Source organism: Hyperoodon ampullatus, assembly GCF_949752795.1.
Source record: "Hyperoodon ampullatus genome assembly, chromosome: 9".
NCBI lineage: Eukaryota > Metazoa > Chordata > Mammalia > Artiodactyla > Ziphiidae > Hyperoodon > Hyperoodon ampullatus.
This window is the reverse complement of record NC_136922.1, coordinates 37,308,519-37,331,725: the sequence shown is the minus strand read 5'-3', so window position 1 is coordinate 37,331,725 and position 23,207 is coordinate 37,308,519. Positions and strand designations below refer to the sequence as shown.

At 35.2% G+C, this 23,207-nt stretch overlaps 1 protein-coding gene across 4 annotated transcripts in view; it reads left to right on the top strand.

Annotated features, from left to right (window-relative positions):
* The window catches only part of HDAC9 (histone deacetylase 9), a gene marked incomplete at its 3' end in the record, with an annotated part of 568,944 nt that overhangs the window by 197,134 nt on the left and 348,603 nt on the right, over positions 1-23,207 (top strand). The window lies entirely within an intron of this gene.

Here is a 23,207-nt window from a genome sequence, read left to right as displayed (position 1 = left end):
TAGTGGATGTGTAGTGTATTCTCACTGTGGTTTTAATTTGTGTTTTCCTGATGTCTAATGATGTTGACCATCTTTTCATGTGTTTATTGGCCATTTGCAGAGCTTCTTTGGTAAACTGTCAATTCAGCTATGTTGCATGATTTTTGCTTGGAGCATCTGTCTTTTTGTTATTGGGTATGGGAGTAACATATATTCAGGATACAATCCATTTATAGATGTATATGTTGCAAATATTTTTACCTAAACCTATAGCTTGTCTTTTATTTTGAAGAGTAGAGTGTTTTAACTTTGGTATGTCCCATTCTGTCAATTTTTTCTTCTATGGTTAGTGCTTTATGTCCTATCCGAGAAAGATTTGCTTTTATATTTTCTCTTTCTAGTTTAGTTTTTACATGTAGGGCAAAGAGCCATACAACTTTGTGTATGAACTAAAGAAAGGTTGAGATTCATTATATTACATAGGTAACCAAAGTTTTCCACACCAGTTTTTGTAAGGATTATCATGTTCCTTTGAATTATTCTCATGCCTTTTTTAGAAATCAACTGAACATATATATGTGAGCAAACTTCTGAACTCTTTCCTTTATTCCACTATATATATCTATATGTCTAACTCTACACCAAGATCACAGAATCTGGATTAATGTTGCTTTATAGCAAGTCTTGAAATCAGATAGTGTATTTTTCTTCTGCTTGTTTTTAAGATTTTCTTGTTATCACTGGTTTTCCACAACTTGATTATAATTTGCCTCAATGCTGTTTTCTTTGTTTGTATCCTGCTATTGTTCACTGAGCTTGTATCTGTGGATTTGCATTATTTTTTAATTTTGGAAAATATCAGGCATTATTTTTTATAATATTATTTTCACTCACTTTCTTTTGGGACTCCAGTTACACCCAGGATAACTGCTTGACACTGTCTCACAGGTCTCTAAGTCTCGGTACATTTTTTTCTTATTCTTTACTCTCTCTGTATTTGTTTGTTTAGTTTCTGTTGCTGTACTCATCTTTTCCTCCTGGTAAATAAACTTCTTTTAGTCACACCCAGTAAATTGTTCATTTAAGACATTGCGTTCTTCAGATCTAGAAGTTTCATTTGTTTCTTGTATATACTTTCCATTTACCTCCTCATTATATTTATGTTTTCTTTTAAATCCTTGAGCATATTTATATGTATTTGTTTTAAAGTCTGTTTCTGCTCATTCTTTTCTCTGCCATTTCTGTGTCTGCTACTACTACTTAATTTTTCTCTTGAATATTGTTCTTGTCATCCTACTCCATTTACTGTGTAGTAAATTTTCATTAGACGTCAGATAATTTAAATTTGTCTTTCTTTAAACAATATTGATCACTTAAACCTTTTCAAGACTTGTTTTTAAGTTTTGTTGGAGCAGGTCTATAGTAGCCTTGACTCTAATCCTGGTTTTTCTCTCTCACTAATTGGTGAACTCTGGGCCTCTAGTGAACAGTCCTAGATGTTTACAGGGATGAATGACCCTAGGGAGTTATCAATCTTAGCCTAGGGCCCTGGGGCAGGGATGAGGATGGAAAAGGGAGAATGGGACTCAGTAAAGGTATGAAGAGATAAATACAACTATCTTGGGGAGGGGGAAAGAGCTGCTTTAGCTCACTCTTAGGCCTTGGCTTCACTTTAGAAGCTGGTCACTAACTGGCTTCTGTCAAGTCAGTTCTTCTATGTGGCTTGACTATTTTCTCTGAGGCTTTGAATTTCTTGAATTTTAGCTATCTTTACACTCAATTCTTAATTTTGAAGGCATACATAAGGGAACAATTGTTAATTTCTTATCGATTTCTGGCGTATATACACAAACATAGTTTGAATGGGCATTGCTAACCCATGTATATTAGATGAGTTTTGGCATCCTACAATTACATAGAATAAACCAACTAAAAAATAATAATACCAACTGAGTTTCAAAAACCTTTCAAACCTCAGTTTAAAGAGTTAGTTCCACCCCTTTCACCCTCCCTCACTCCCTCCCTCCTTGCCTCCCTTTCCCCAACTGACCCCCCCTTCTTTTTTTTCTGCATAATATTGAATCCCAATAAATTGAGTGTGTTTTTATAGTTAAAGATTATACTATAATCTTATTAGATCATTGTCTTGAACAAAAGCCTAGAACTCAATGGCAAACTTAGAGAAAATTATGGTATTGGGTGAGAAATTGTGGGAAGCATGGAAGAAGAGTTTACTGAAGAGACTCCAAAGGCTCTATTCCTTTTTCAATAGATCTCCTAATTTCAGTTGTGTAATGGGGAGGGAGGATATAAAATTGGTGGAAAATGAGCAAGAGATTTAATTTTAACTCTGATTCAGAAGTATTGAGGTTTTGATTTAATTTTGTATAGAAATGTGTCCTTAAAGCAATCAGAATATTGGCTAAAGTAAAAATGTTGGTAAACCTTAAGGGGGTTTCTTTTTCATCCTTTTTAATTACCACGGGCTTTTCGATAGCTCCTAAAGTGAATTAGGAAGTTCTTAGGCATTTGGCGTTAAAGTCCAGGCCCAGGGAGTTTATGTGGATATGCAACTTCTGATTCTTGGATGGTGTGTTGATACTGTATATTTTTTAATGGTTACATTTTCCTTGACTAGTATAAAAGATTTACTGTTACAGTTTGTGTGTGGCCAGGCCATGGCATATGGAAAAGCTGTTTCCTGCTATTTAATTTAATTAGCCAAATCACGTGCCAGCCTTCGGGCATGTCACTCTGGACCTCTGAGGCTCTTTGTCTGTCAAAGAGATGGACAATATCTTGGCTTTGTTTGGTTGCTCCGCATGCTGCAGATAAAACCACTGAAATTCTGACTGTTTGTTTAACCAAATCTTTGCATTTTTACCATTTGGCTTTGATTTTCTTTAAAAAAAAAATGATGACATTTTGGCCTTGGGAAGGTGAAAAAAAATATTGAGGATACGAAGAAGAGCTGCTGCTCTCCATGGTTTAATATTGGGTTGAGAATGTTATCATTTTCTAATCAGAAATTTTTAGTTAGTTTGTTACTACCTTGTTAGTAGAAACTCAAGACAATTATTATTGAATTATTTTAACCCTAACTTGGCTGACAAATTTTAAATCAAGCGTTTTTTCCCTTTTTTTGTTCATGAATATATTTAATGTGATTTTTTTCATCTTGCAAAATCTCTAAATCTTTCATTGTGAATTTGTTGTTGAAGAAGAAAATATTTCATTTGATATTTTGAACGAGAATATTTTAGTTTAGTTTTGGCTTCACAGAAAGGACAGTGGTTAAAACATTCAATTACTTCAAGACTTGTTCCCAATATTTTAGTCTTTCTTTCAAGGTCAAAGATATTTTTAATTTCTTTAATTGATGCGTTCAAACTTTAACAATTATCTTTAATTATATTTAAGTCACTATTCCTAATATTTTTCAAGCTTTAAAATTAGTGAAGAATATTTGAAAAGAGAAGAATAAAAATTACATTCTGCAACTGATTTGCAATGAGGAATTTTGCCTAAATTCCCAGCTGAATTAACAGCAACTTCCATGAGACAAAGTGACTTGTCCAAGGTAATAAACATATCTGAATATCCACATTTTAAAATTAGGTGTCCCAGATTTGAGATTATTAATTAATTTAGATACATGCACAGTTCAGAACTTCAAGAGGATTTACATGCTTAATAATGCACTGAAAGAGTCAGTTCAATTACACTGAGCATTTAGTCAGGGTGTACTACTATCCTAGGTGTCAAGGTATAGCCCCTACCTACCCTCTGACATTGCTTGGCCTTTGGAGCAATGCTTAGGACGTATACTGAATACATGACAGTCAGTCTCTAAGGAAATATCTTTGTTCTAAAGCTAATAGATCTATTACATTTGAGTAGATGAGGAATTTTTGAGAAAGTTTATTGCAGATTTCACTTTGATAGAATTTGCAAATAAAATCTTTACCTTTGATCATTTTTTAATTTAAAAAAAGTGGTAAAGAAAAAGGGAATTAAAACCTCAATAGGTAAATCCTCTTAACCAACATGATTCTTACAACATAATTTACATTTACAATACAGACAGTTATAATGGCCTCATAGTTAATATGGGTCCCATATTATGAGCTACATAGATTTTGAGTTTTGTTTAAGGGCAAGAAAACTTCAACAACAAAGTGAAAGCTGTGCTTTTTATCTTCTAATGCTTTTCATGATCAGTTCTTCAATGTAATTGTACTTAAATATTCAATATTGTATCTATTTTCAGATTCATTATTGTATTCTATCGTTCTTTATGTATGACTAATTTTTCACTTAATTTTCTTTTAAATCTATGTTAAGAGTGTGATTTTTCTGAGGGCACGCACGCACACCACCACACATTGATTTTAGAATGAAGTAGTATCCATTCAAGAGAATCCACATTGCTGGTAACTTTTTAAGAATGAATATATTTTTAGTATCAAGAAACACTCATATTCTCTACAGAAAATAAACTTATGGCAGAAATAGAGTCATTTTTCATAAAGCTCTGTTTTTCAGTATTGATGTTTTGTTGAAAATGTTATAGACTATAACATGATTGAGGTTTGAAATGAAATTAGCAATGAGGTGACAGTCAACTCAGAAATAGAGATATTTTTAAGATTTTCTAAGGAAAGAGTATTTGTTATTAACTTAAACAAAGATTCTTGAATATAGGCACAACCTGGTACAACTTGGTTTCATCTAGAAAATGTAACCCTTGTAAAATTCTGGTATTTTTTGCAAAAAAACCCTGAATAACCACGGTGAAAGTAATTATGAGATTTCAAATAGATATTTTTTCTGTCTTTATTCCTGTCCTGCCGCTAGGTTCATCAGAACCTTTTTTTTTTTTTTAGATTCCATATATATGTGTTAACATACAGTAAGAAATCACATTTTTAATTGTTATATTTCAACTCTATTTGTTATAAGGTATAGTTATCAAAATTTGAGCCAAGATATGGGGGTTGAGTTTTCTAAGTGTAATTAAGTATAAGCATATGTAAATATGCTTCCATTTATGGAACTTTTTTATTGTGGTAAAAAAAAACATAAAATTTAACCTCTTAACCATTTTTAAGTGTACAGTACAGTAGTGTTAATGATATGCATATTGTTGTACAACAGCTCTCTAGAGTTTTTTATTCTTCAAAATTGAAACTCTATACACATTGAAGAACTCTCCAGCTTCCCCTACCCGCTAGCCCCTGACAACCACACTCTACTTTGTTTCTATGAGTTTGACTATTTCAGGTGCCGCATATACGGTATCACACAGTATTTATCTTTTGTGACTAGCTTATTTTACTTAGCATAATATCCTCAAGGTTCATCCATACTGTAGCATGTGACAGAATTTCCATCTTTTTTAGAGTTTAGTAATATTCCATTGCATTTTTTTTTTCTTTATGCATTCATTCATTTGTGGCCATTTAGGGTGCTTCCACCTCTCGGCTATTGTGAAAAATGCTGCAGTGAACATGAGTGTGCAATTGTCTCTTTGAGATCCTATTTCTAGTTCTTTGGGATATCTACCAAGAAGTGGTATTGCTGGATCACATCATGATTACTCTTTTTTTTTTTTTTTTTTGAGGAAAGTTCATATTGTTTTCCACAGGGGATGCAACATTTTACATTTCTACTTATAGTGCACAGGGTTCCAATTTCTCCACATCCTTGTCAGCATTTGTTACTTTATGTTTGTTTGTTTGTTTTGATAGTGGCTGTTTTGTTGGGTATGAGGTGGTGTCTCATGTGGCTTTGATTTGCATTACCCTGGTGATAGAAATGTTGAGCATCTTTTCATGTGCTTCTTGGCCATTTGTATATTTCTTTGGAGATATGTCTATTCAAGTTCTTTGTCAATTTTTTAATCAGGTTGTTTTATTGTTGTTGAGTTGTAGGAGTTCTTCATATATTTTAGATGTTAATGCCTTGTTGGATATATGATTTGCAAATATTTTCTGCCATAGATTGCCTTTACATTCTGTTGATTATTTCCTTTGCTGCCTAGAAGTTTTTAAGTTTGATATAGTCCAGTATGAGTATTTTTTACATTTATTGCCTGTGATTGTGGAACTTTTAAATATTTTTTTAAGTTTTATTTACTCTAAAATGAGAGTAGCAATAACTCACTCATGTAGATCAGAAAAGCAATTGTGATCAATTTTATTGCCAACTAAGAACTTTCATCAAAGCTATAATGAGTTACTGAAAGTACCTTGATTAACACAGCAACTGATACTTTTTAGGTGATTTAAAGGCATCTTTTGAGCTATGTACTAATAATTGTGTTTTTTCTTTGAGTAAGTTATCCAATTTTTAAATAATGCCTTTCTTAATTTTAAACATAAGATCAAGGTCCTAAAAGCTGATATGGATTGGTTATTCTTCATTGATCTTGGGAATCTTATTTCCTACCTCAAAGGACAGTTGGCATATAAAGTAATCTGACACATAAATACATATATGGATACATATTAACATATGTATGTGTATATATATGTGTGTCTTTATATGTATGTGTATATATGTAACCCAGCCTGACATATAAAGATAAAAAATATTTACACTTTTATTGACAGCTATTAGGCAGATAGACCATGTTGAATGTCCATTTTATTTTTAAAATTTCTCTTTTCTTTTTTCTTTTATTTTCATATGATTTCCTTCAAAGTTCTTTTTCTTTTTTTTTTTAAAGACTGTTGAATGTTTAAATATAATAAAAAAGGTCAAGTGAATACTGATTTACTTTTTTTTTTTTTTTTTTTTGCGGTACGCGGGCCTCTCACTGTTGTGGCCTCTCCTGTTGCGGAGCACAGGCTCCGGACGCGCAGGCTCAGCGGCCATGGCTCACGGGCCCAGCTGCTCTGCGGCATGTGGGATCTTCCTGGACCGGGGCACGAACCCATGTCCCCTGCATCGGCAGGCGGACTCTCAACCACTGCGCCACCAGGGAAGCCCTGATTTACTATTTTTGAGACAGAATTGACAAATAGATTTTCACCTAAAGGGGAGAAGATGGGAGAAACACATTCTATACTGACAGAGTTTTTGATATTCCTCGTGAGTGAAAATAACCCAACTAAATTAGTCATAAAATATATGCAAAAATAGTGTGTGCCTGTATTTAAAGTTTTATAGAAAACAATATAAAAATAGTACAGAATAACAAAATATTATTATTGGCAAAGATGTTAGATAATGAAAATAGCAACAATAAAGGTAGTATGTTTGAGAATTAATTAAATGCCTGTCACCTGGCCCAGCAGTTTACATGTATCATTTAATCACCATCTCTTATTTACAAATGAAGAAATGTAGGCTTCATCAGTGAAACAGTTGCCTAAAGTCATACATCTAGAAAATGATAGAGCTCAGATTTCAACCTCAGTCCAAATCCAGAGAGGTTGAGAGATGGTTTGGAGCCTCACAGCCAATTTGTGATAATGTAACATAGACTAAGATCTGACTCACAGACCATGGAATAAATTCAACTCATAATTCCTTCATCTGCGTATCAGAAAGCCATTTCCTACTATGTTAAATTTTTCACCAAGTCTTTCTAACTCCTCCCAATTATTTTGATGAGAATGTGCTAGCACTCGTAGAAAGAAAAGTCAAAGGTGAAAAATGAAAGCTAATTAGAGTCAGGATGTCATTGTATGAGTGTCTTCACAGTTGTAGCCCTGCTTTTTTTCTTCGTACTAAATATATTCCTTATGATCATTTAATTCTTCTATTTAACTCAAGTGCATAAAACTTAGTGGTCATGGCTTAGAAGACACTGCAAAATGTCATTTTTGGGATCCTCAACTCTTTAATGCTTACTTTTCATACTCAATGTGAGATTTACTTTATTTACTAAATATGTTTTTGATTTACAATATACATTTATTCCCTTTGCCTCAATATATATAAAAAACAAAAATTTAAGTACTTAACTTGGCATAACTTCTTTGCAATTGGTTCAAATATCCTTAACCTGCCCAAGGGATTTTGCAATCTTAACTCTGTCTACCAACATTTAAACAAAACCTTTCCCTCTCTCCTGTTCATGATTATGAAGCACTAGGTTTAAAGGAAAGGTTGGAATCCTCTCTCTTTTGCATGTAAAAATACTCATGAAACAATGTTAACTAAGCTAGTTTAAATCTTCATTTCTTTGTTTGTTAATTCCTTATCATGCATCCATAATGTGTAGGACATTGTTTAAAGTGTTGTGTACCATCCTGCCTGGCTCCAATAAGTTTATAATCTGGTAGGAAGCAGATACATCACATATACAAATATTATCAGATAAAAGAAGTTGGGTATGTATGATAGGTACAGGTATAGTAGTACTCTGGGAGTTCATCTGTTTATAACGTAACTGTTAGAGATTGAATTTTCCAAATGCCCTCTGATTTAATATAAATAGTTAATGAACATTTATGCTTTCCAATGCCATCAAAAGTCTTAATTTAGCTTTGTCGATGTTATTTGTATGTGTATGCATTTCCTAGGTCAACACACTTTCCAGCACAGGCAGTAAGCTGTTCAGTGTATGAGCTAGTAAGTAGTCTTAGCTCAATTGCTTTAAGTAAATATAATTTACATAAACCTTCCACTCACGTCCCCGACATGCTGGTTCCCTTTATATATATGTGCATGCAAAACCACAGACTAGTTTAAGATTCTTGAAACAACAGATATTCAAAGATGTAAGATTTAATTATGACAATATCTTTAAGTTATAATTGATCCTATCATAGAACTCCCATTGATGAGAAATTTCTATATTGGGGTAAATAACACCTGTGCTACTCAAAATTACTTTAGTGAATTTTGTATTCTTTCCTTTTTACAACTCCAGGCATTTTAGCAGATGTAATAAATCATTATTTTGGCAACCTAGTCAGTATTCACGTATCTTTAATATTCACTGAGAAATAAAACTTTTCAGGATATGGAGAACAGATCCAAAGAGCTGACCTCAAGGGCCCAAAGGTTAATTAATGGCCTAAGATAGCCTGACTCAAAATAAAAAGGAATTCAGAAAGGGAGGGAGTGGGGAAGCTGTGTATTTCTTCAGGGTTTCACAGCTAGTTAGATGGACATATTTTATTATGTTTTCTCACAAGGGAGACATTTTCCTCCATTGCATGTTGAGGTGTGGTCTCTTGTAATAAAGATCGTTTTAGTCTTTACCCAATAAATTTTCCCCATTATCTACTATAAAGTCTGGCTAGCTACTCTGTACTTTATAGAGTTTTTCCATAGTGTAATGTGTGAAGGAATGAGGTGGCTATCAGATTTCTCTTTAAGCTAACTAAAAACACGGAAACCCCACAAACAGCCTATATAACTTGAAAATTGAATAAAAGTAATAATATGTGTGAGGTTATGTATATATACATCTACACATACACACATTATGTGTATATATGTGTATATACTATATAGAGTAATTCTTTTTCCATTCATCACTTTGATATTATTCTATTATTAATTCCCTTAAGTTTGTTATCAAAAAGGGGAATAAACAATAGGATTTCAAAAGCAATACCAAGAAGTATAATATTCTCAGAGAGCAAGAAAAATGGAGGGAAAATGCTGTTGTATAAAACTACCAGTGACACAGGAAATGCTTTCCTGAAACCTAAATAATAAAGGCTCCATTTCTAGTGTATTTATAGACAGATTTTATGAATAATAAGTACGTGTACAAAAGATGATTAGCTTAACTCCAATTCCAGTCACATATTTAAATCAATTGTTTTAGAAATATTAGCACATGCCTATATATATTGCTGATATTATCTCATAGTTTTCCTTTTCTTATTTTGATATTGAATTCTGGGCTCACTTCTTAGAGATGGCACATCATTTTTTTATATTTACCTCTTTGTAAATTTCCTTCTTCCAATACACAATTACACACCCTGCAAGTGCTTTCAAATAGGAGGTAATTGGTTAGACAACTAGATCCAACTGCTTCCACCAAAAAACTAGAAGAAGCACACATCCAGGGGAAATGTCTTTTCGTTTATCTTTAAATTGGAGCAGGGCAGAGGTCACTAGCTGAAAGGAAGTCAAAATGACAAGGACCTTAACAGTTGCAAAGAAAAGTTAAGACAAGTAAATATCTTTCCATGAGACTCTTGGACTGTTGTTAGCTACCTGGCACAGACCATTTTCTATTGAAATAAATTAAAATATCACTGACTTAGAAAAAGTAAGGGAAAGGTAGTCTAACTTAATGGAAGTCTCAATTACAGTCTACTTCAAAATTGATTTCATTTTATTGCTTCTAAACCTGCATTCTCTCACATAGTTTAAAACTAATATGTAGGAGCAGCTAAATTAAAAATAGGGTTCACAAACCATATTTTACATTGAAAAATAACTTGTCATAAACATAAACACAATTAATACATAAACATTTGTTGCTAGAGCCTGCCTGAACCTCTAGGAAGGAATCCTTAATTTGGATTTGGGGAATTTTCTTTTCTAAACATTGTAACAAGTTCCCAATAAATATATTTTCCTCTTTCACTGTGGAATAAATAATAAGCTAAATTAAGACATGGGAGGCAGCAGAGAGATGCCAAGTACTATGGCCTCCATTACAATTTTCAAAATCCGAACATTTTGAATTTTCAATTAGGCTTTTCTGATAGGGTATGGCTGAGAAGCAGTTTCACAGGGGTCAATGGTAATTGCTGCAGAAAATCTAAATGGTCAGAGTGGAATGATTCAAATTCAGAGAGGAAGAAAAATAGTTATACCAAAGGATCCCATCAGAGCATTTTAGAAATGCACTGAAAATGCTCTAATCAAAGGACAGTGCTTGATATTCTTGGAGAGATTTTCACACTAAGGGTAAAGCTTTTGTTGGTTTATGGGTTTACAGAAATGTTGGTTCTAGCCAATTGTGTGCAACCATGGTAGCAATAAAGACTAGTGCTTAGCATGATGGATTTATGGTCAGTGTTTTGTTTATGGCCATTAGGATCATGAGCAGTCTAGTTTCCTTTGATTTAAACAGGATATCATTGGTTTGGTTAGTGGTATGTTTTTCTGTGGCTATGGCTGACTTCAAATAAGCATTTTTAAGGTACTTGCCAGCTCTATCTCTAGGGAGAGGGAATAATCCAAATTGTCCAAATGTTATTAAGAAAAGGAATCACATCTTGGATATATTGTGTAAAGGAGAATAAGAATTCCATCATGATGTGTTTAAGGCATTCTTCCATGGTTAATTTTATCACCTTAAATCAAGATTTATTGACATCAAACAGTAGTATTTCATCATATGGCCTGAACATCCTTGAGAAAGGCATAGAGGCAATGACTGGAATGAGGCACCGCTTGATAAACAGCCCTGCGAGTTCATTTCCAGCACATTGCTGCCTGTTTGTCATCTCTTTCTGCAAGAGCCCCCTTATCTGATGGTAAAGGAGGAAGATTTTATTCATATTTCATATTCAGGAAGGCTAGATGTGAACTGAAGTGCATTTTAGCTTTTGAATATATGTAGTACGGAGACATTACTGGCAATAATATGCCAAGATGCATTGGCTGCAATTTGCAATGTTATGAAACTCAAGTATTTGCAAATCGTAGCCCACAACTGTTCATAGATTGTATGATAGGACTATTGGGATATTTTATTTTTGTTTTGAAGGCTATGTCCATGTTCTCTTCCTCACTTACAGATCGTTTTGGATTTTTGCTGCTGTTCAGAAAGTGAGAAGCTCTCTTTCTGTTTTCACCAAAGTCAAATTGCTAAAGTACCACTCATGCAAAAAAAAAGTTTCTATAATATAGATTATGCATTAATTTCTTCCTAGAGAAAAGACAATTGTAATTATTTGGAGAGAAACTGATCTTTTTTAATTTATTTATTTTTATTAGCTAGCTATTTTATACATATTAGTGTATATATGTCAATCCCAATCTCCTAATTCATCCCACCACCACCCCACCACCCTGAAAAACTGATCTTTAAAGTTGAACAAAGATAGGGTAATGTAAATAATTTTGCAAACAAGACATAGTGTAAATAGCTAGCATATTTCAGCATTGTGCCTTTTTTTCCTATTAAAAGATATATCAGCTTTGATAATTAAGTTGATTAATGTCCTTTTGGAAATTTGCCTGTTCTCACTCATGAAAAAGGCATATTTCCCCATTATCTGGTACTGTGTGATTATAGTTTTCCACTAAGGAGTTATAGGGGAAATGTTTTTAAAATTACTGATATTAAAAGATATTTGTTTAATCCATATTTATTTCTGAATGATTCATGTGAAATTTTCCTATCTTGGAGAATCCTGAGGGAAAAAAATGCTAATTTTATTTAATTTATAATACATGTGTAGAAAGTCTTTTCTTACCTGTGAATGGGACCTACATAATAAGTGGTGGAGAAAAAGTGACTGAGATAGGTTTTGAGAAATGGCAAACTGTTCAGATCAATTTGTGGACTCAAACTCAACTTTCTGCATGTGAGGGTTCTCTTTTGTATCCTAATATAAAAAAAAATCTGCAATGTAAGAATTTAACATGTCCCAGTTAATGCTGAGAAGATGATCCAGAAGTTTGAATACGTTTTCCCAAAACTTTTCTGAGGGGTTAGTCACTTTGCATTGCTCTTTTTGATTTTATATCCATTTTAGTACCAGAGTAGAGGGACTGAAGTGAACAGAAACTAAATTATATGTTGATTTTTCCATGGGATATTAATATGTTGTTACTTTGAGATGGAAGGAGTTGCTTGGTGGTTTCTCGCTTGGTAGTATTTGGCTTATAGGTGAACAGGAGGAAAACACCGACCACCTCTGACATGAATGCTGATTTCCAACCACTGTTTAACATAAATTTCTTTTGGTTGTTTCCAGATTTACCTTTGATTAGTATCTTAACATGTATGCATTCCCCATCTTACTCTGTGTGTTATAAATGGCAGTCCTTGAGAATGGGTAGAGTTATAAGTAAAATTATCATTGATTGTACTGATTTGTCCATGCTAGAGAGAATTCAAATTAGCATAGTCTGCAGTGGTAAAAGGTCAGACCATTAAGATTGCAAATGCAGGGTAAACCATCTCGATCCCAATGACTTTACATGACCTAGGCACACCGGAGATGCCACTAAAGAGTTTCACCAAAAAAGAACAGTTTTTTGCAACACAGTTTAAGGGAAGGAGGGAGGCCTTTGCAGTGAGCACACCTTCTGTATGAATCCTGGCTCCGTCACTCCCTTGTCCTCAGAAATCTTAAACTCTCAATCTCAAGTTCCTCCTCTATGAGATGGAGTTGATAACATCTATCCTCCTGAGGTCGATGTGAGCTTTAGATGAGACAGCATATTTCAGGCTCATTCACAGAATGAACTCAGGTTACCACACTTACCTCAACTTACCACACTGACTTACCACACTGGTGCTCCGTGTGGTAAGTCCAGGTTGGAAATGAATGAACTATCACTTTCCTTAAGAGCACACGGATGTAGAAAGGCTGGATGACTTCAGAGATAATTTTCCAAACTGTGTTTTTTGAAACATCAGTCCAGAGAGAATTTTGGAAACTCTGCATTTGATGTAAGCTTTTTGGAGACACCCAATATACTTTAGGAAATTAATGGCTCTGATAAGTCCTGCAACAAAGCAATTTATTCAGGTTGTTTAATCTGACATTGAAAAATATGACCATGACATTTTTCAAAGTTACTGTTCCACTGAACATACTTTTTGAAACACTGACCTAGAACATTAGCTCCTCCCATCCCAGTCTTTAGGTAACCTGTAATTGAAATGAAATGTAACCTACAACAAACCACCTCTCTTAACTTTCTTGTGGCATGTGGGAAAAAAGATTTGGGTCTAAGTCCATTTATCTTAGACCACATTTGGCATTCCTCGTTAATCTCTCTTTAAAGAGACTTTGTGGGCCACAAAAAAAAACAAATGGAGATCTGGTTAGTATATAATACTTTCTCAGCATGGTATGGCTAAGTTTGGTTGTTTGCTGATTTTCTGTATAAAAAGGGCACTTAAAGCATCCAGAGCTAACAGTCTGGTATCTTTTGCAAGCAATTTATAAAAGTACCTATTTATACTTTTATCTTGAAAAAGGAGGTACATCATTTGGGTACTAGTAAATAATGAATTGTTTTTGTCCTACCATTTTTTGGAGAAAAAAAATCGTACTTTATAGTTAGATGTTTGCAATGAAAGAAAATAACCATATTCACTAGCTGGTGATAAACACATTTTCAATGTGATATCTTGTCTGCTAATTTGTTTGGCTTTTTAATTTGTTATTGTGGCAAAATATACAAAACATATAAAGTAATTTATTTTTAAATGGTAACTGAGAATGAAAACTAGATCAACTTAGATATTATTAAAGTCTTGGGACCCATAGGAAACAATAAATTGTGATAAGCGTCATGTCTGAGACCTATTGGTTAGAAGGAGAGACAACCAAATCAAACAAAGACATCTTTATTTCTATTTTTCTATTTACTCTATTGCAACATTTTCCTAATGTTATTAGAATTCTAAGGTACACTTAAACCAACAGCATTCTTTGATTATTGTGTACAGAAAATACCCTTGAATGAGAGAATAGATTAAATTAAGACTTTTAATTGAATCATTGAGTAAATATAATACCATTCATATCAAGAAGGTCAGTATGTCTTTATAGGATTATGTGGTGTACTTGTCTCAACCAAATATTCAATATTAGAAAAGCAAGTGACATAATTTACTTTTAAAGAGAAAAGTAAAAAGTACCACCCCCTCACCCCCATTGGAAGGAGAGAGAAGAAAAAAAGGAGAAAGAATAGATGATTGTAGCCTAGCAGCAGCACACATCAATCCGTTGTCCAGTAGGGGCTGCTCATAGAGCAGGAAGGCTGATTCTTCTAGCTACATGTTTCACAACTTCAAGGAGGCTGGGATTTCAAGGCCACTCCAATGTCTGTACTTGAAATAACCTCTTCACATACTCCTGAAGTGACCCAGCCTCTGATAACTACTCGAATAAAACAGTATGTATAAAATTAAAGAATCATTAAATGAGTCATTTGCATCTTGTCATCTGCCTTAAAATGCCATGTTACACACCACATAACTGCATTTCCAAAAAGAATCAAAGTGTTGTTAAATTGTTTTTAAACACAGATTTAGAGAATGAAATGGGGGGTAGTAAACTAGTAGCCAACTAAAGCAAAACAGGCTGGAATGTTGGTAACCGATTGTGGACGCAGGATCCAAGCAAAACATCTTGAATTGCTAGTACCATAATAAATTATAGTTTTCACATTTGTACTTTGCAAGTGAAAACAGCACTAAGTCAAACTTGTGAAATAAAGACCCAATGATGGTATTTTAAATTCACCCGCACCTATGATGACTGGGGAGACCTGAGGCATCATGCAATAAATTGGATAACCGAGGTTGAGTAAAGAAAAGGCCAAGGGACAGACCCTCTCTGGCCAAAATGCAACTGTAGATGGAAGAAAATGGCTGAGGTAGGCAAAGAGTTAATTGTCACATAGAATCTAATGAATGTGATGATTTCTTCTCCTCACAAGAAGACCCAAGCCACTTCACCTAACACCCAAGGGGCTGTTATCTCATTTTCTTCAGACTTAATTTTCTCTCTTTAACATAATGAGATAAAAGGCTGGATGGGGTTAGTGTCCCGGGAGTGTTCAGAGGGCAAGAAGTGGTCAAGAACTGGTTTATCTCCAAACTTCATTAGCCTATTAGATAACCGATGCAGGGGACCCCAATTAACGTAAGGAATGAGAGACTTCTAAGGGATGAGGGTCAGTCCTCACAATAATGGAACTTGGCCTCCTGCTTCAGAAAGGAGATTGGAAAATCCCCTTGGTGGAGAGGTACTCTCCTGGGTGGAGATGATGGGCTGATTTATTTCTCCCTGGTGTCCTGGAGTGTATCTGCCCTGATGACTCCCTTGATCTTGACATCAGTCACTTTGGAGTCAAGATAATGAAAACTGCATTAAAGAGGCCCATCCAGTTTATGCAAATGGAACTTTATCTTCAAAGAGACCATATCCTTGGAAGAGTTTCTTTGCTATTTAAAAGTATTAATAAAATGTGTTCAATATTTTCTCCGTTCTACTCCTTGTTTTCAGTAATTTACGTAGGCATGGGGGTGAGCTTTTGTTTTTATTTATTTTTTAAACCCAAAGCTTTCTTGATGTTTTATCTAAGAAAGTCAAATCGTATTTAGTTTGAAGATTGCTGTATGGAATTAGCAAGGACATAAGTGAGGCATAAGTATTTATTCTAAACAAACGAAGTCACGCACTTTAGTGACTTGGGACTGGGTCTCTTGAACCAAGGTGACTGGAGGAAATTGAGTTTTGCACTTGAACAGGCATTCTTAGGGTGAGAGGGCAAAAATGATTGCGCCATTAGCAATTACACCCGCAGATGTACCTTGGGCTACCACCCTAATTAGAAATGAATCATGTTATGTCTGTACAGGGACTCTTTGGGGAAGGAACGTGAGATAATGTACACGGGGGAAATATTGGAAGCATGGGGGAGCTTTGTGTTTCCCTATCTTTTCTGCCATGCCATTTACCAAATAACATCAACATAAAACTGTTGACAATAGATGAGGATTGTGTTTACCTGACTCAGTCCATGTTTATTCGATGTTTCAGCAGATTGATTTTGAGTGTATGTTTCCCTCGAGATACACAGAAAGAGCCTGTTACACAGCCTAGTGACACTTTCAATAACCAGAATGGGACTTTGAGAGCAATGGTGAAAGAATGAATAGAGTTTGCTCAATAATCTCTCTGGTGTTTTCAAAATGTTGCCAACATTAGAGATACAAGATTTATTTTTACCTTGATGTCAGGTCCATGTTCTTTAGTATTCTGAATTTGGAATGAATGGGTGGTTTATGACTGTGTAACAGAAGCTTATCCTCACCCGAACTTTAACAACAACAACAACAAAAAAAAAAAAAAAAAAGGAAAGAAAGAAAAAAGAAAAGCACAACCTTAAGAATTGTTCCTTTTCTTGAGAAAAATCACTTATCTAAAGAATAATGTCTCAGTTTTCTCTTGCATTTGTATTTATTTTCTTGCTAGTATTTCACATATATTGTACCTAGGTGGTAAAATTTTCCTCTGAATATTTCACAGACAGCTATTTTGCTGAATGCGCTCAAACTGTTACTTTATTTTTGAAAGTTAGAATCTTTAATATCTTTTCTACCAACACTATACTGCTTTAAGAAATATATAGTTAAAATGTGATAGAATGCTTTTGCTTTTAATATCTTTTTTGTCTTTTCAACCAGGTAGTGATCATTCCCTGGATATGTTTACACAGTATTCCAAAATGATAACTTCTTTCAACCAAACAGACTTTTTTTTTTTTTTTTTCTTGCGGTACGCGGGCCTCTCACTGTCGTGGCCTCTCCCGTTGCGGAGCACAGGCTCCGGACGCGCAGGCTCAGCGGCCATGGCTCACGGGCCCAGCCGCTCCACGGCATGTGGGATCCTCCTGGACCGGGGCACGAACCCATGTCCCCTGCATCAGCAGGCAGAGTCTCAACCACTGTGCCACCAGGGAAGCCCAAACTGACTTTTATTTCAAACTAATCACTGAAATAGATTGGCTGTGAAATTATAATTAAATTATCTTAAAGCACCACAAAATATAAAACTGTATTATAGTTGCATATTTATATAACTATATTATAATTATATGTTGTAATTATTACATAGTAGACTAGAACATAGTATATATTATGTGGTTATCTTATAGCTATATAACCACTATGATGATTAACCCAAGGTTATTCTTATTACTACCTGAATGAGGAATTACAAGGCTGTACAATTCCAGGTGGTATTCACAATATTTAACAACCATTTGGCATGGGCAGTGATCAAACTAAACGGACAGGAGCAGTAACAATCTCACATGCTCACTGAACATCATGAGCCTTGGGCAAGAGATATGACTACAAAATATTGACGGAGTTATCATTCTTCCCACAAACAAACAAAAACAACTTTGTGAGGAGAAATAACAGAAATCAGGAGAGTTCTTTTGCTAGTGAAGACACAAATGCAAGGTCTTATAGTTGGACTAAGAGTAAAAGACTGCCTGAGGTATGCTTTCATTCAAATCCCAAATACTGAACTTGGAATAATATTCTTCTCGAAATGGTCTGGCAGTTTCTCTTCAGCAGCCAGTAAGTCCTGGAGCAGCTTCTCTGAGATTTTGTCAAGTATGTCAAGGCAGTTGTTCATCATGACAAGGCCTAGCCTATAAGAGATGGGATCATTGGCATGCCTTTTACATTCAAAAGGCCTATGTGCCTTCCTGCTCGTTTGTGTATTTTCCTCCTCTTTTATTTTTTATTCAGAAGGAGCACATAATCTTTGCAGAAAAATTGGCAAAAACAGACAAGTATAAACTGGTGAAAAATCACCTATAATCCCACTACCCAGAGGCAAGCACTGTTAACATTTTTTCATGTTTCTCTTTCTCTCTCTTTCTCTGTCTCATTACCTCATTGTTTTGCAAAAATGGGAAATCTTTCTTTGAGTCACATCTAAAGTTTTTGGTAAAAATATCGTCCCCTTCCAACTCCTTTCAACTGCAATGCCACCTACAGTAAGACTGTTTAAAGTGGGTAATCTTTTAGATGCTGATGTTCCTAATGTGTTCAGATGTCTATTATCTATCCCCTGAGTCACCAGTTTTGCTCAGTCTTCATAGGACCTGTGAGGAAATTCCTCTCAGGGATCTTAGCATGAGCCAAGGTTCAGAGTTCAAGCATTCCTTTCTCTGGTTCAAAATGCAAGTAAACAGATTTTTTTTTTTTGGTATGCTCATCACTGCCAACATTTCCATTTTATGATTGGATAGCACATGGCGAGTGTGGCCAGTGTTAAAGCCTTGTCTTAAAAAAAAGAATTTTAATGATAGTCGTGGAAATGTCTGGTGAACCCTAAACACCTCGTGAACCAGTGATATCATGAATAATGCTAAAATGAGAGCCACTAGGAAAAGATGCACAAACAAAAATTATGTGATTATTAAATCATTGAAGCGGGAGAGAAACTCATCCATTATCATAAATACAGATTACAGCCCTGGGAACACTTCACTAAATACATCAAAAGTATGTTTTGATCAGAAGTTAATATATGCTCAGCAAGTTGATAATGTAAGCCCTATTCTCCCCCTCTTCCTCTCCAGTGAATGCCTAAATAAACTTTATTTTGCAAGTTGAAAGGACCTTCTAAAATTCCTCATTCTTAATGCTCTAAAATGCCCGGGTTCAGAAAATTAAATTACGCCATTTTTATCTGTTCGAGATCAGTTCTGTTTCCTCCTTCACTTTGTGTTTACTTTCCTGCAGTAGCTGACATCAAAATGTTTTCTGGAATGCTGGGACTAAATAAGTTATGCTTAACTCAATATCTAATACAAATAGCCCTGGGGAGCTTCAGCGACACAATCATAAAAGCTATAGTTTCTTTTAATAGCTTGCCACACTTTGCCGATATAGTATTTCTCTAATCACCAATCTTTACGTGCCTTCCTGACCTTGCAGCTCTCAGCCCAAACGGCTTCGTGGTATCAAAGGCCTATGTCATTGGAAGAGTGAATGGCTTTCATTTTTCCCCTTGAAACTTCCGGTTCCTAGCATCTGTAAAGAATTACTCCGAGTGGTGTTTTGCTGCCTTGCGGCCACTGCCCTGTCCAATGGAAGTGACTTTTCCCAGAAAGGTCACAGTGGTCAGTAATAGGTGGATATTCAGGGAGGAGGCAACTCTGATTTCTCTGGGTTTGTGTTACAATATTCACTCTTCTTGTATCACATTAGCTGTTAAAAATCCAAGTTGCATTTCATTTGCAAAATATTTCAGCAAGGAAGGGTCCACTCTGTCACGTAGGAAGGCTGAAAGGATTAGCAACAAGTTTCATAAAGTCATCCTATCTGTTGGGAAAAAAGTAAATTCCCCATTTGCACCTTTGGGGAAGATTCCTTTTTGATGGTGCACATGAATTCATCTTCAGGATATATTACCCTACAAGGTCTAAAAAGCACACACAAACGCGTGGTACTGCAGTAACTGAGGAATCGCAAATCTGCAGGTTCTGTCCTGTAACTCTGTCAAGTGGGCCAACCATTGCGATGCAGGGCTTCTGATTCATGCCTTATTTTAAAACTGAATTCCTCAACACCATTATGTTTTAAGTCTTCTGTGTAGTCGGCAGTGGGGGACTTCATGAATGTATTTCTAGACTACCGGCTTACACTGAAGTCTGGGAAACGGATAACATTTCCGAACGTTCCAATAATTGAGTTGTTCTCAAATAATTTCTTACCTTCTCTGTGCATGAGAATCTTAAAAGAGAGAGAAATGCAGTGAGGGGGGACAGAAATAATATAGAATACTAGTAAGGGCTGTGAAGCGATTTGATATGTTTCCGATGAGGGATTTTTGTTGTTAGTTTTTTTTTCTTTTTTAATGAGAGCTTCTTATTTATTTTTTAAATTAAAAAAAAATTTTGGCTGCATCATGTGGCATGTGGGGTCTTAGTTCCCCAACCAGAGATCAAACCCGTGCCCCCGGCATTGCAAGCACAGAGTCTTAACTACTGGACTGCCAGGGAAGTCACCAATGAGGGATTCTTAACACAAGTAAGAAATGTGTATTTAAAACAATCAGTGTGTAGAAGAACATGATTACAAATTTAGAAGTACTTGTATGGCATGCAATTTCATCTATCAGTCTATTTATTTATACAAAATCTGTATATGCTTTTACTAATGTAATGAACATCTGCTCACCCCTGGGAATGTCCACGATCTATAATTTTATCTAAGTTTCTTGATTTGTTTCCCTAAATGGTTCTTAGAATATCATTTTATAGATAGTCTCCCATTGATTTCCAGTTTATGCTAATTTATTTTATATTTTATATATATTAATATTACTGAGGATTAAAACTAGAAAAAAAACTCCTATAATTCCATGAAGTCCTTTACTATTTGGTTGTGTTTTCTTTAAAGTCTTTATTTTTTCTTATTTTATATATAAAATACATAGAATCCTTACAAAATTGAATTCATATTAAATGTACAATCTTATAAAGTGGGTTTTTTTCTGTATCCACTTTATTTAGCATTGTTTCATGTTACTAAATATTCTTTAAAACCATGTTTTTCTGGAATAGCCAGAATACCTATTTAAAAAAATAAGTCTCACAGATGATGGTGATAGAGTAACAGGCAAGCTTGTCCTGGCATTGGAAGCTACAAGAAGAAGAAAAAGTGTCTCCTTTATGAAGAAGTACCAATTCTGAACGTTTTGAGGTCTTAGAGCAATTAGGGAATTTGGATGTTTCCTTTACTTGCTCAGCCATGTGTGTATGTTAGAGAGAGAGAGACAGATGACAGACAGGAGAGAGAGAGAAACAGAGAGAGAGAGAGTATTTTTGAAGTCTTTGAATTTATGTGAAACACACGGAGTCTTATGAATGAACTGCCTTGTCCTTACTATCTTAACTTGACACTCTCTGAAACCTCTCCGCATCCCCTGTAGCCTTTGGCATAAAGATTGGTGACTGTGGGGTTGTCTTTCTAGAATTTAGTTTCCTGAAATTAACTGAGATAGTTAATGTATTTATCAAGATGATGAGTGAGGTCGTCTCTTAGCTCTGTGAGGTAGGAACAGTTTTCAAACACTCTAAGCCTTAGCTGGATTTATATTTACATTTTTGGCGGAACAGTATTGAGTTGGTTACATTTTGCTCTGTAACTAGCTTAAAACACAGTGCCTTAAAACAGTTAACACGTATTATTTCTCATAAATCTGCTGATCAGCTGTTGGTTCTTCTGTTCTAAGCCAGCTCGGCTAGGATGGAGTGGTCTTGGATGGCCTCCCTCACTGTCCCTCTGGGAAAACAGCCATGGCTGGGAATGCTAGGGTCTCTCTCCTCATGGTCTCTTAGCTTCTGGGGGGCTAGCCCTGGCCTGCTCATACAGTGTGGCACAAGGGTTCTCAGCACCCAGAAGCGGCATGCCCCAGGGGGCAAGCACTTTACAAGTGTGTGCTTCTATCACACTTGCTTTGTATTGTCTCATTGGTCATAGCGCGTCGCATGGCCAAGCTCAGAGTCACCATGGGAGGGGGCTATTTCACGGCATGTATATAGAAAGGGTGATTCACTGGGGCCCTTACTGCAACGTTATACCAGCACCGTCTCCTTAATTTCTGAAATCCGTTTCAATTAGACAAATACAAGACCTAATTTTAAGTTTTTAATAATTGTTTCATTTATGTTTCTGCAAAATTCACATGAGAGTCAATACACCTGAATATATAGAAACTTGTTTTTGAAAAGAAACATGGCATAGTGTTTTTTTTTCTCTTCAAGCAAAAACAAAACAAAACAAAAATCCCAACACTGTGAGAGAATTAGACTTTCTCCCAGCTTTGCCCTATCATTCTAGTCATTTGAGCTTCTTAGGAGAATAATGAATGCATGTGTTTTAACACAACTGTGATCTGGCATAGCAGAAAGACATTTTAAAATCTCTTAAATAAACAGAAATTATCCTGTTATGCCATGTGTTTAAAAAAATACAATTTACGGTACACTACTGCTATGAAACTCCACTGATTACGTGTAGTTTTAGATGAAGGCAGTTTCTTAAGGATAAATGATTTTATTAGCAGCTCTTAAATATGTGTATATATATATATGTTTTTCCTAACAGAAAATGCTATGCTGTTTCAAAGTTGTCATTTTTCCCTTATTAGAGTCAATTACAAATAGTCTTCTCATCCTGGGAAGACAGAACCCTGGGTAATTTGTAGATAAAGGCACCTCTCGATAACATGCCAAGTTCATATATGAAATTGATAGGGAACATCCATTAGATGTCTGGAGACATTCTAGATTCCCACAGATCCGTGATATCCTGTCAATACGACTTCCCTACACCCATATGGAGAGGAGGAGCATGTGTACTGGAGACAGACTTGGGTTAAAATTCTGGCTCTGTTAATTACTGTTGTAACCTTGAGCAAAATCCTCTAATTTTCTGTGTTTCCACAGGGCTGATGTGGAGTTAAATAGGCGGCAACTCGAAGGGTTTGTAGAAATTTTCAGTGTTAGTTGCC